Source organism: Magnolia sinica, chromosome 5 (assembly GCF_029962835.1).
Source record: "Magnolia sinica isolate HGM2019 chromosome 5, MsV1, whole genome shotgun sequence".
NCBI lineage: Eukaryota > Viridiplantae > Streptophyta > Magnoliopsida > Magnoliales > Magnoliaceae > Magnolia > Magnolia sinica.
In genome coordinates this window covers 5503980-5515809 of record NC_080577.1, presented here as the reverse complement: position 1 = coordinate 5515809, position 11830 = coordinate 5503980, and the positions used below count along the sequence as shown (strand labels likewise).

The 11830-nt window shown below is 42.7% G+C and overlaps 1 pseudogene; it reads left to right on the top strand.

The window, feature by feature from the left end:
* The first annotated feature begins 57 nt into the window (after positions 1-57).
* LOC131245235 (beta-amylase 1, chloroplastic-like) lies at positions 58-10319 on the top strand (annotated as a pseudogene).
* The last annotated feature ends 1511 nt before the right edge of the window (positions 10320-11830 follow it).

The window sequence follows — 11830 nt, the reverse complement described above, 5'->3', positions numbered from 1 at the left end:
ATATTTAAAACATTACTAGGGAGTACAAGAGCTTCACCCTCTAACGCATGGACGCGCACTCATCCCTAGCTAGAAGGGACATGGCTATTAGGAGTCACCGCGATGTATGGGTTTTATCCATAACGTCCATCCATTTTTCTATATCATTTTCTTTAGGTACAAGCCCAAAAATTGGGGCAGATCGAAGGCACAAGTGGAGCACACATTGGGGATTAAACATCTAAAGTTTGAAACTTTTTGAGGGCCACAGAAGTTTTGGATCAGCTGATATTTGTGTTTTCCCTTCATCTAGGTTTATGTGAACTTATAAACAGGTTGGATGGCAATTAACCATCACGGTGGGCCCTAGGAAGGTTTCAATGGTGAGTATTATTATCACGGCTGCTTGTTGTAATGTGGGCCAATTGAGCCTTAGATCTGCCTATTTTTGGGCTTGTAGCCTAAAATGATATTTATTTCAAATGTTACTTTTAGTAAATTGATATAAGTACACCAAACAATTATCATACTTTCAAGTTTTCAAGATACTTCAACTTTCTTTAAAATATCTTTCTATATCCTCTGAATATTTAATGTTTTACTTTATAAAAAGAAATTAATTAATTGTAGGCAAAATTGCCCTCACTACTCTATAAATTAGCTGGCTAATGGAGCTTTAATTCAAGTTAGACCCATTTACTTAAATAGACAACATTTTCTCATTTGCAAAACCTACCACCCATTTAGCATAGAATAAACCCAACTCAAAAGCAGGCCAGGCCAGTTGAACCACAGGCTGATCCACCCCGACCAATTACCACCTGTGTCCAGTGAAAGTGGTGTATAATCATATGCCAGGAAGTGGTATTTTCGTCTTTTCTCCATTTCCATTCGTTTCATCTCCCGCCCATTTCCTCTCTCTCTCAATAAACCCGATTTCCAAGAATCCAAGGATCTCTCTCTCTCCCTCTCTCCCTCTCTCTCTCTGATGCAATGTCATTCTTCTCTCCCCCTCCATCCAGCATCACAATTTCCTCCACCTGCTCAAGTCGCTCTAACCCGGTCCAACTCGTCCAAGTCACGACCTTTCCCTCCCTCCGCCACCGACCCAACTTGTTTGCCCGCATCTACTTTTCCAAGCCTTCCTCTGGTGCGGATGGCTCTGATCCTCCCATTAACGGTTTTCCCAGCAAGTTCCTGTAGGATCCGTAGCTTCACTCCTCCCACAAGGTGGTGCCCCTTTTCGTGACCCTCCGGCCTGAAATCTTCACCAAATCATGGTTGGTGGCTCAGCGCCAGATGATATTGGTTTGGTTGAAATCATTGGCGTTGTGTGGCGTGGAGGGCATCGTAGTCGAGGTCTGGTGGGGGCTCGTTGAAAGAAAAGCTCCCGGAGTTTATTATTGGAATGGATATTTGGACGTTTTCGAGCTGATAGAGCGGTTTGGGCTGAAGATGCTCGTGATCATGGCTTTCCATCAGTCCGGGTCGTGGCATGGCGATCCCTGCTGGTAGGTATTCCTACATTCTCCTCGTTTCTTGCTTGGAAATCTGGTTCTTATTTACGAGATTGTGTTTATTGCTTTCTTTAGTTATTATGCTGTGCAAGTTGTCTTTACCGTCCAAAATGTGAGGCCCACCATGGACGCTGCATAGCTCAAAGTATCACATGCACAGACTATTCAAATCACATAATTTATAGTCATTTGCCAATTTGATTTTGATCTTTGGATTTTTTTTCTTTCCTAATCCTGTTTGATGGTCACTTATCTGATGGTTAGAAGAATCCGATCATATGAAGTTTTGGGCTATGCCCCATTATCTATAGTGAGTCTTTGAGGAAAATGATTATCCGTGTTTTTTTTTTTTTTTTTTTTTTTTTGGTATTTGAGACAACCCTGAAGGGTTGAATTTATAGAGTTCTACAACAACTATACAAGGTAAAATGATAAATACAAAATCTCCTATTTACACATTGTCTATCTTTAGAATCGGCTATACAAGGCAAGGCATGTGGCCTGTCTAACATTCCCCCTCAAACTAATGCGGGTCATCGATAAGTAATAGTTTACTAACTAAAAATGAGTGGCGTGCAGAAGTGAGGGACTTCGTGAGAATGTCGGCAATCTGATCATGGGAAGCGACATGTGGTAACGAAATGAGTCGAGACTGAAACTTCTCGCGGATGAAGTGACAGTCAACTTCAATATGCTTTGTCCGTTCATGGAAAACCGGATTAGAGGCAATCTGAATGACACTCAGATTATCGACATGGAGTGGAATAGGATCTTGTAGATGAACGCCCAAGTCAGAAAGAAGTCCACGTAACCAGATAATCTCACTACAAGCTGTTGACATTGCTCTATACTCGGCCTCCGTGCTTGATTTGGAAACAGTGGCCTGCTTCTTACACTTCCAAGGGATGAAAGAAGTGCTAAGAAAAACACGGTAGCCAGTGGTAGATCTGCGGGTGAGAGTACAACCGGCCCAGTCAGCATCTGAATAAGCACGAAGATCTAGAGAGGTTGTGGAGAAGAAGAACAGATATCGATCTAGAGTTCCACATATGTACCGTAAGATGCGTAATACTACAGTCATATGAAGAGTTCGAGGAGCAAAAACAAATTAGCTCCCAATCAAACGGCGGTATAATGTGGGATCTGCAAAGAGTTCACCATCGTTACGATCATATTGAACATTAAGTTCCAAGGGAGTCTGAACTGTCTTTTGATCCGTTAAGGAGGCCAAGGCGAGAAGATCCTTGGCATATTTATGCTGGCTGACCAGGATTCCACATATATAACGCAAAAATTCAAGTCCAAGAAAGTATGTTAGATGACCCAGGTCCTTCATCTTGAAGGATGACTTCAGAATGTCCTTTAATGCCGAGATGCCAGTGTCATTGCTACCAGTCAGAAGTAGGTCATCAACACAAACGAGAACAATGATGATTCCATGCTTAGAGGTGCATAAGAATAAGGATGGATCATGACCACTTTGAGTAAAGCCAACTCTTATAACAACATTATGAAAACGTTGGAACCATGCCCGAGGGGCTTGTTTGAGACCGTATAGAGTTTTCTTCAGGCGACAGACTTTATTGGCAGGGATTAAAGAACCAGGAGGAGGTTTCAAATATACTGTTTCTTGGAGGTCTCCATGAAGAAAAGCAATTTTCACGTCCATCTGAGTGAGAGGCAAAAAGCGAACTGATGAAACTGCCAGAAGAGTGCGAACAGTTTTCATCTTGGCCATAGGAGCGAATGTCTCATCATAATCAATTCCGTGTTTCTGTTTGTATCCTTGAACGATAAGCCGAGCTTTGTATCGATCCAATGATCCGTCAGATTTGAGCTTCACAGAATAAATCCATTTACTGCCAATTAATTGGTGGTCAGGAGGTCGAGTAACAATGTCCCACATATAGTTATCATTCAATGCTGTAAGTTCTTCTGTCATAGCCTTCTTCCGACAATCATGACTGGCTGCCTGATGATATGAAGTAGGAATAGATACAGTATCCAGGGTAGTATTCATGGTAGACTTAGAGTATATCAAACGATCAGGCTGTCGATGTTCATGAGTGGAACGACGTATCAAGATAGGATCTGGATCGGTTACAGGTACGGTAGGGAGAATAGTAGGTGATGGATCTATACGTGGTCATCGTGAATAAACCTGCAATGGACAAGAAGGTGGACTCGATGCAACCGGAATGTCAGGAAAAATAGTAAGACCAGGAGAGTCTGGTGTGGGCGAAGGAGGACTGGATGAATGGAAGGCAATATGCTCAAGAAAAACAACATGTTGTGATACCCGTACACGACGAGAGACCGGGTCATAACAACGAAAACCCTTATGAGTTTCTCCAAATCCCAAACACATACACTTTACTGATTTTGGGAAAAGTTTGTTACATTCACGTGATGCCAGATGAACATAATATACACAACCAAAAACATGAAGTGTGAAATATGTAGGAAGAGAACCGGTGAGAACAAAGTAGGGAGATTTACTATTCAGAACTGTGGTTGGCAACCGATTAATCAAGTAGACTGAATGCATCATAGCTTCCGCCCAGAAGGAACGAGGAACACTCATAGCTGTCATTAAGGTATTGGCAGTTTCAACAATATGACAATTTTGCGTTCAGCCACCCCATTTTGTTGTAGAGTATCAGAACAGGTGGTCTGATGAGTAATCCCATGACCCGTAAGATATGTACGAAAATTAGTGGAGAGATACTCTCCCCCTGAGTTAGAGCGGAGAGTTTGAATTTTTACTCGAAATTGAGTGTCTACCATAGAATGAAATATTTTGAATTTTTCAAATGAGTGCAAAAAGTAAATCCAGGTGTAATGGGTGAAATCATCAATGAATATAACATAATATCGTAGTCCAGAGAGAAACATAATTGGTGAAGGACCCCAGACATCCGTATGCACCAGTTCAAATATAGATGATGATTTTATAGTACTTAGAGGAAAGGGAATACACTTACTTTTTGAAGGGCAACAGGAAGAACAAGAATAATCCAAATCACTTTTATTAAGATAAATATTCCCTAACATGCCAGAAGAAAAGAGCTGAATCAAACAATCAGAATGTGGATGACCCAGGCGAAAGTGCCAGAGTTTGCACATTTTATTTGCCGAACAAATATCCGAGGAAGAAGGAGAGAAGAAACAACGAGCTGGAATAATGGATGGGTGAAAGTCCAACACGTACAAACATTCATGCCGCCTACCCTTCCCAAGTACTTTCCCCGTTGCCAGATCCTACACAACAACAATTTGGAAGAAAGATGACCAAACAGTTATTGGATGTAAGTTGACCAACAGAAATTAAATTTGAGGAGAGTTTAGGGACATGAAACACATCACGAAGGGTAAACTGGTGATGGTCAGAAGGAGAGAAAGTTAAGGAACCAACGGACTATATGGGTAGTTTAGTGTCATCTACAGTAGAAATAGCCTAATTGCTAGTGTAGGGACGAGTATTGTAGAGATATGATACATCACCAGTCATATGATTTGAAGCACCGGAATCGAAGAACCATGGAGAAGATGAGGTGATACCTGACATACCGGCCGCAGAAAGGGCCTGCACGATCTGCTGGAGCATCGCAGGAGTCAAAGGTGAGGAAAGACCTTCAATAGAACCAGTGGATGCAATATCACTAACAGAAGGCTCGGAAGAAGTAGTCGCAGAAAAAGCACGACCATGAAGCACTAGAATCGAAGAACCATGGAGAAGATGAGGTGATACCTGACATATCGGCCTGCATGATCTGCTGGAGCATTGCAGGAGTCAAAGGTGAGGAAAGACCTTCAATAGAACCAGTGGATGCAATATCACTAATAGAAGGCTCGGAAGAAGTAGTGGCAGAAAAAGCACGACCATGGCCACGACCTCGACCACCACGTCCATGGCTGAATGAGGATGCGTAGGCACGTGAACGACAGTCCTGAATACCATGACCAGTCCTTCGACAATAAGCGCACCAATCTTTGCACTGAGCGACGACATGTCCTACTTTGTTACAGCCGCGACAAATCAAAGTAGTGGAACCACGGTTTGGTGCAGAGGTGGATACAGTAAGTGTCAGGTCAGATGGTCCCTGTGATGTCCCCAGAGAGAGGACTGCAGTCATTGTTCCTCGGCTAATAAATCATTAATAACCGAATTCATTGAAGGAGTGGGGCTACGGTTCAGAAGAGCAACCCTGCAATGCTCAAATTCCAGTCGCAGTTTCATAAGAAATTGTCTAACTTGCGCACTCTCGCGTATTGTGTGGAATATTTTAAAGTCATTTGGGAATTCTGAATCCATCATAGCCATCTCTGTCCAAATTGTAACCATTGTAGAGTGGAAAGTTTGAATACTTCTATCACCCTGAGTAAGGTGAACTAGATCTTGTTCCAGGCGGTATAACCATGCCGCATTACTCTGTTGATATATTGTCTGGAGATGATCCCACATAGCCTTAGCAGTGCGATGTGGCGTGAAGCCAACAATTATTGTTCGATCGACCGAATCAAAAATCCAGGTAATAATTTGTCCATTTTTCATTTCCCAATCAGCCATTTTGTCGGCATCGGTGGAAGCAGGGATAGTAACAGATTCATCAATTAATCCCCATAAACCATGACCCTTGAGAAAACTCTGAAAGTGGATGGCCCATAGATTGTAGTTGGTGCCATCGAAACTACATCGTGGGGCCTCTGTACGGGAGTCTTTTTCCATAGGTTGGAAGTGAGATAAACCACGCCAAGGAAGAAGTTACCTTGCAGCAGAAGAGCCGGTTGCAGGGACAGAAACAGAACAACAACAACACCAGAGGCAGGGATTATGCGCAGTACAGAGGCAAGAGTGTGCGCAGAGGGTGATTGGATGAGGTAGGGATTTGTGTAGTAGGTCGTGTGCAGTAGAGGGTGATCGGATGAGGCAGAGGACGTGATTAGACGGGACAACAGGGTGTAATCGGACGTGACAGGACGCGCACGGACATGATCGGACAGCAGGGCGTGATCGGACGGGCCTGGGAATAGTCAGACAGATTGAGGATGATCGGACGTGAAGCAGGGGCGTGCGCAGGGTCAGATGCAGGGCCGGACGCAGCAATGGCAGGGTCGGACAGGGCTGTTGATGCAGCAGACAGTTGCCGGATGAGCTTTGTGAGGGTCAGATCTGACAGAGGAGGAGCCGGATTTGACAGACGGTGGTGCCGGTGATGAAGAAGATGCCGGATTATGATCGGTATTGCTCTAATACCATGTAAACAAGGCAAAACAATGAAGGCTTTGAGGAAAATGATTCTCCTTTCCTTTTTTTGTATTTGAGACAACCCTGAAGGGTTGAATTTATAGAGTTCTACAACGACTATACAAGGTAAAATGATAAATGCAAAATCTCTTATTTATACATTGTCTATCTATAGAATCGGCTATGCAAGGCAAGGCATGTGGCCTGTCTAACAAGTCTGCCATTTGGACGGCTTGGATTGAGTGCATCTTGCCTTACTTTGCTAGACTATAGCATAATTGTTCTTTCTTTTAATATTCTTTGTTGTTAAAAAAAAAACTAATGGTGAAATGATCAAGAGTCTCTCGTCTTACCGTTGTCTTCCCTCGCTTGCCTACCAAATTGTCCGCATGCAAAGGTACTCCTGGGGCTGAATTCTACCATGCTCGTGCCAATATTTCATTATATGTGCAATCTAGACAAAGATTATACAATATTAGGCTATCATTCAATTACTGCCATTACAGAGATGATTCACCCAATTCCCTTTCTTCAGATTGCAGTATCTGGAAGACACCTTTTTTGAGTGCTTTTTACCTATTTCACCTTTAGGGATCTGAGAAATCTAATTTCTCCCGAGCATCAACTTTCATTCGTTTCAAAATAAATTCCAGGTGTTTGATGCCTCATTTGTTCTAATGAATTATACCAATTTCCCCGATAGCATTATGCTGCTGATCTACCCATGGCTGGATAGATAAATGTTTGGATTTCTGTGATTATTCTTTAACAAAGTTGTTGAGTATCAAAAGCTTATTATGCAGAATCACCCATACCCCTTTGAATGAGTTGGAGTGAGCATTATTGGCGGAGAGGAAGCAATAAATTGGGGTTTATCGGGGCCAATGCTATGAGCTTCTTGAATCCAATGGAATCTTCATAAAGTTGATCATTATGACTATTACAATGAAATTGATTATGACTTACAAGAGACCTGTTGAAGCAGAGCTAGACTGCTGGCAGGCCCTGCCGTAGAATTTAAATGCCTTTTGAGTTGCAACAACAGAAACATGTGCTGATGTTGTCATTGTTCTTATGTTATTCCTTTTAGTGCATCATTGATTTCCTCAATCATATGAGTTTAGATTGTTTATTTGATTATGATGCCTCGAGTTCTTTCTCCATTTGATATTATCATTGTCTTTTGTCTGCATTATTTATCGGTGGGAACAAGTAAGATTAGTCCTTGCTACTCTATGGGCTATTTGGGGAGAAAGGAACAACCGTTGCTTCCATAACAAGAGTCTTTCCTCATCAGGGGTTTTAGATTCGGTTAAAGTTGTATTCGAGGGATTAGGTGCCCTCTGGGCATTTTTCCTGGCCAGTTTTCCAGCCCGTGGGTTGTTGTTCTTGTTGTATTTTAGTTTTAGATTTTTCTTTTTCTTTTTCCCTTTTGTTTTCTAGTTGTACATTTCTCTTTTCCTGTGTAGTTTGGTTTGCTTTTGGCTTTTCCTAATAAATTGCTTCATCTTTAAAAGGAAAAAAAACTGTGGGGTTTTTTTTTTCCCGCTTCCCACGTCAAAGGATCCCTCTTCCTCACTGGGTGCTTAAAGAGATGGATGAGGAACTAGATTTGGCTCATTTGAACAGGTTTGGATTAAGGAGCAAGGAATACATATCCCTGGGATGCGATGAAGTGCCTAGGATTCTAGTAGATTGAACTCCTATTCAAGTCTATTCAGATTTTATGAGGAATTTTCGAGATAGTTTCAGCGGGTATCTTGGAGTGGTCATAACAGTAAGATTTTTTTGTTCGATTCATAAGATTCTGCATTTCAGGTGTATACATGGGTTGTAAAACATTTCAAAGGTAGCCAAATGTAGGCTTACCAGTGATTGTTACTTCATTTTGCAGGGCATTTAAGTTGGGATGGGTCCTGCTGGCGAACTGAGATATCATTCTCGCCCTTCTGAGAAGCTCTCCTGGGCATGGCGGCACTTTCGACAAATCGGAGAGTTTTAGTGCTATGATAAGGTAGCTAACCGGATTCAACTGCATTTGGATTCCCGCCCACCAATCTACTGTTTTTGTGCTTTGAAGAACTCTTTTGCCCATCTCCTCCTTTTGTTCTCATTTATTCAAATCATTTCTTATATACTGTGCTTTTTATGAATCTTGTTTCTTCTTCTTTCACATGTCAGTACATGATTGCTTCGTTGAATGCCTCTGCACAAAATGTTGGGATGCCTGAGTGGGGAAATACAGATCTCCTTGGTGCTGATAACCCAAAAAAGGAACCAGAAAAGACGAGCTTCTTCATAAGGGACAATGGTACTTGGAACACACCCTATGGTCAGTTCTTTCTCAAGTGGTATTCTGGGATGCTGCTTCAACATGGGGAGAGGCTTTCCATGGCTGCAGGGGCCATCTTCTCAGGTACTGGTGTGAAGATTTCAGGAAAAGTGGCTGGCATTCACTGACACTACACTACGAGTTCTCATCTGTCTGAACTAACGGCCAGCTATTACAATACATTGATCGGTAATGCCTACCTCCCAATCGCCCACATGCTCGGCAAGTACAACATGACCTTGTGCTGCAAATGCTTCAACCTCCGAGACAAAGATGAAATAAAGATTGACCGGAGCAGCAAACCTGAAGTGTTTGTCAGACAAGTCATGTCTGCCACTAGGAATAGCAAGATACCGGTCATGGGTGAGAACTCCTCAAAGTGGTACGATCATTTATCATTGGAGCAGATTGTGAAGAACTCGAAGCTTTAGATGAATGGAATGCCCAAGAAGTCTCTCTCTTTCAACTTTGTGAGGATGGATGAACACATGTTTGACCCTGATAATTGGCGCCGCTTTGCATAGTTTGTTGAGCGGATGTCAGATATGAGCACCTTTCAGGCCAAGCTAGGTTTTGAAGGGAGCGAATCGCCGCGCCTATCTTCAGATGCGGTGTTAAGTGCTGAGGCAGTGGATATAGATGATGTGGTTATAGATTTTGCATATTACTGAAATGCCTTCCATCTGTCGGCTATCAGTGTAACATGAGCTGTGTATTTTTTGTAGTGGCGCCGGGAAATCATCTGAAATTCCCTTTGAATACAATTAGGTTGTGAGATTTTCAACGGCCACAAACTCAAAACTATCGCGGGAAAATGCATGCAGAGGTTGAGGTCCCTTTCTTTCCAGTGTTTTTGGTTGTGAGGATGGCTGCATGGAGGTGGCCCACCCGTTGTCCCTCCTGCCCCACCGTGCGATGATTGAGATCGTTCCTCTTGGAAGCCTCCAATGTAGATGGTTCATTCATAGAAAGTGACTTGCTGCTCCCGGTAAAGCATTTTCTAGCTCACCTTTGCTTGAATGCCAATGTACAGAGGTTGAGGTCCCATTCTTTCCGTTGTTTTTCTTTTGAGGTTCACTGCCAGCATAGCTCTCGCCTGGAGGCTCGCGGGTTCTGCAGCTTCTGCTACCCCTTCTGCCCGATCATGTTATTATTCAGTCCATTCATCTTTGAAGTCCCCATATTAATGATTACGTTGACCAACAGGAGCTGCTAGATGAATGATTTGGATTATGGCGTGGTGCACAGCGGGGACCGAAGGGAAGTTCCTGTAGTCGGAAGTTATGTGGGGAGAACATATATGCGAGCTGCACACGAACCGAGTTAGATCGGTTAGCTCGCTCGGCCGAGTCGAGCTGTTTTTTTTTTTTTTTTTAAATTTTTTAAGCTTGGAAAAAATTTCGAACCGAGTTCGAGCTTGCCTGAGCTCGACTCAAATCGAACTTGGATTGAACCAGTTCAGTGACTCAGTTATTTTGATATTGATGTTGCTCACCAAGTGTTCGATGAAATGACTCAATGAAGTGTTAGCTGGTGGTGAGGAAGGTATGTATATGAAACAAATACCCTTGTATCTTAATTTTGACGTTGCATAGGGAGTGTTTGATGAACCGAGTTCGAGCTTGCCTGAGCTCAACTCAAATCGAACTTGGATTGAACCAGTTCAGTGACTCGGTTATTTTGATATTGATGTTGCTCACCAAGTGTTCGATGAAATGACTCAATGAAGTGTTAGCTGGTGGTGAGGAAGGTATGTATATGAAACAAATACCCTTGTATCTTGATTTTGACGTTGCATAGGGAGTGCTTGATGAAATACCTGTAAACTGCTGCTGCTGTTTTACATACCGTGAGAAATTGAAGGTGCATTTCATGTGTTTGAGAAAATGTCAGTAGCATCCCAGTGGGCCCCACATAGCTTTTGACCATGGGGAGTGGATTAGCCATTACCCAGGGAGCAGCCTAATGGATGTTACCCTTAGTGTGAGGCCCACCTTGATGAATTTGTTTCATATCCACGTCACCCATTCATCTGTTTTTCAGATCATTTAAGGATGATGTCCCAAAATTTAAGAAGATCTAAATATCTGGTGGACCTCACCAGTGAAAAAAGTTGTGAATAACTGTTAAAAGCTTTTTGTAGGCCATGGAAGTTTTGGATTAAACTAATCTTTCTATTTTCCCTTTATCCATTTCTGTTTGACCTTATCAATAGGTTATATGAAAAATAAACATTACTGATCTGCTTACCGCCCGCCTTGGGAACCTTTTAATGGTGAGCGTTCAGTCATCATTGTTTCTTGTGATGTGGTCCACCTTAGATTTAGATATGCTTAATGTTTGTAACCATGTCCTAAAATGAGATAGAAAAAAACAGATGAATGGAGTGAATATACAACATACCATCAGATTGGCTTTACAGCAAGGGTAACACCCACTAAGCTGTGTTAGCTGGTAACACCTCACCAGCGCCCTTTACCACAGGAATTTCATGTGGCCAGGGGCACAAACGCGGACTGGGTACTATCCCGCCTGTCCCAGCCAGGCATAGGCAAGGGCTCTGAGGAGCTCACCATGATGTATGCATTTCATCCTCGCTATTCCGCTTTTCTATATCTTTTGGGGGCGTAACCTAAAAAATGAGGCAGATCAAGGCTCAAGTGGAACACAACACTGCGGTGCCCCCAAGAGGTTTATTCCCATTCCCATCGTTGCTTTTGGTGAGGCCCACTTGAAGTCGGCTCAACGGACCTG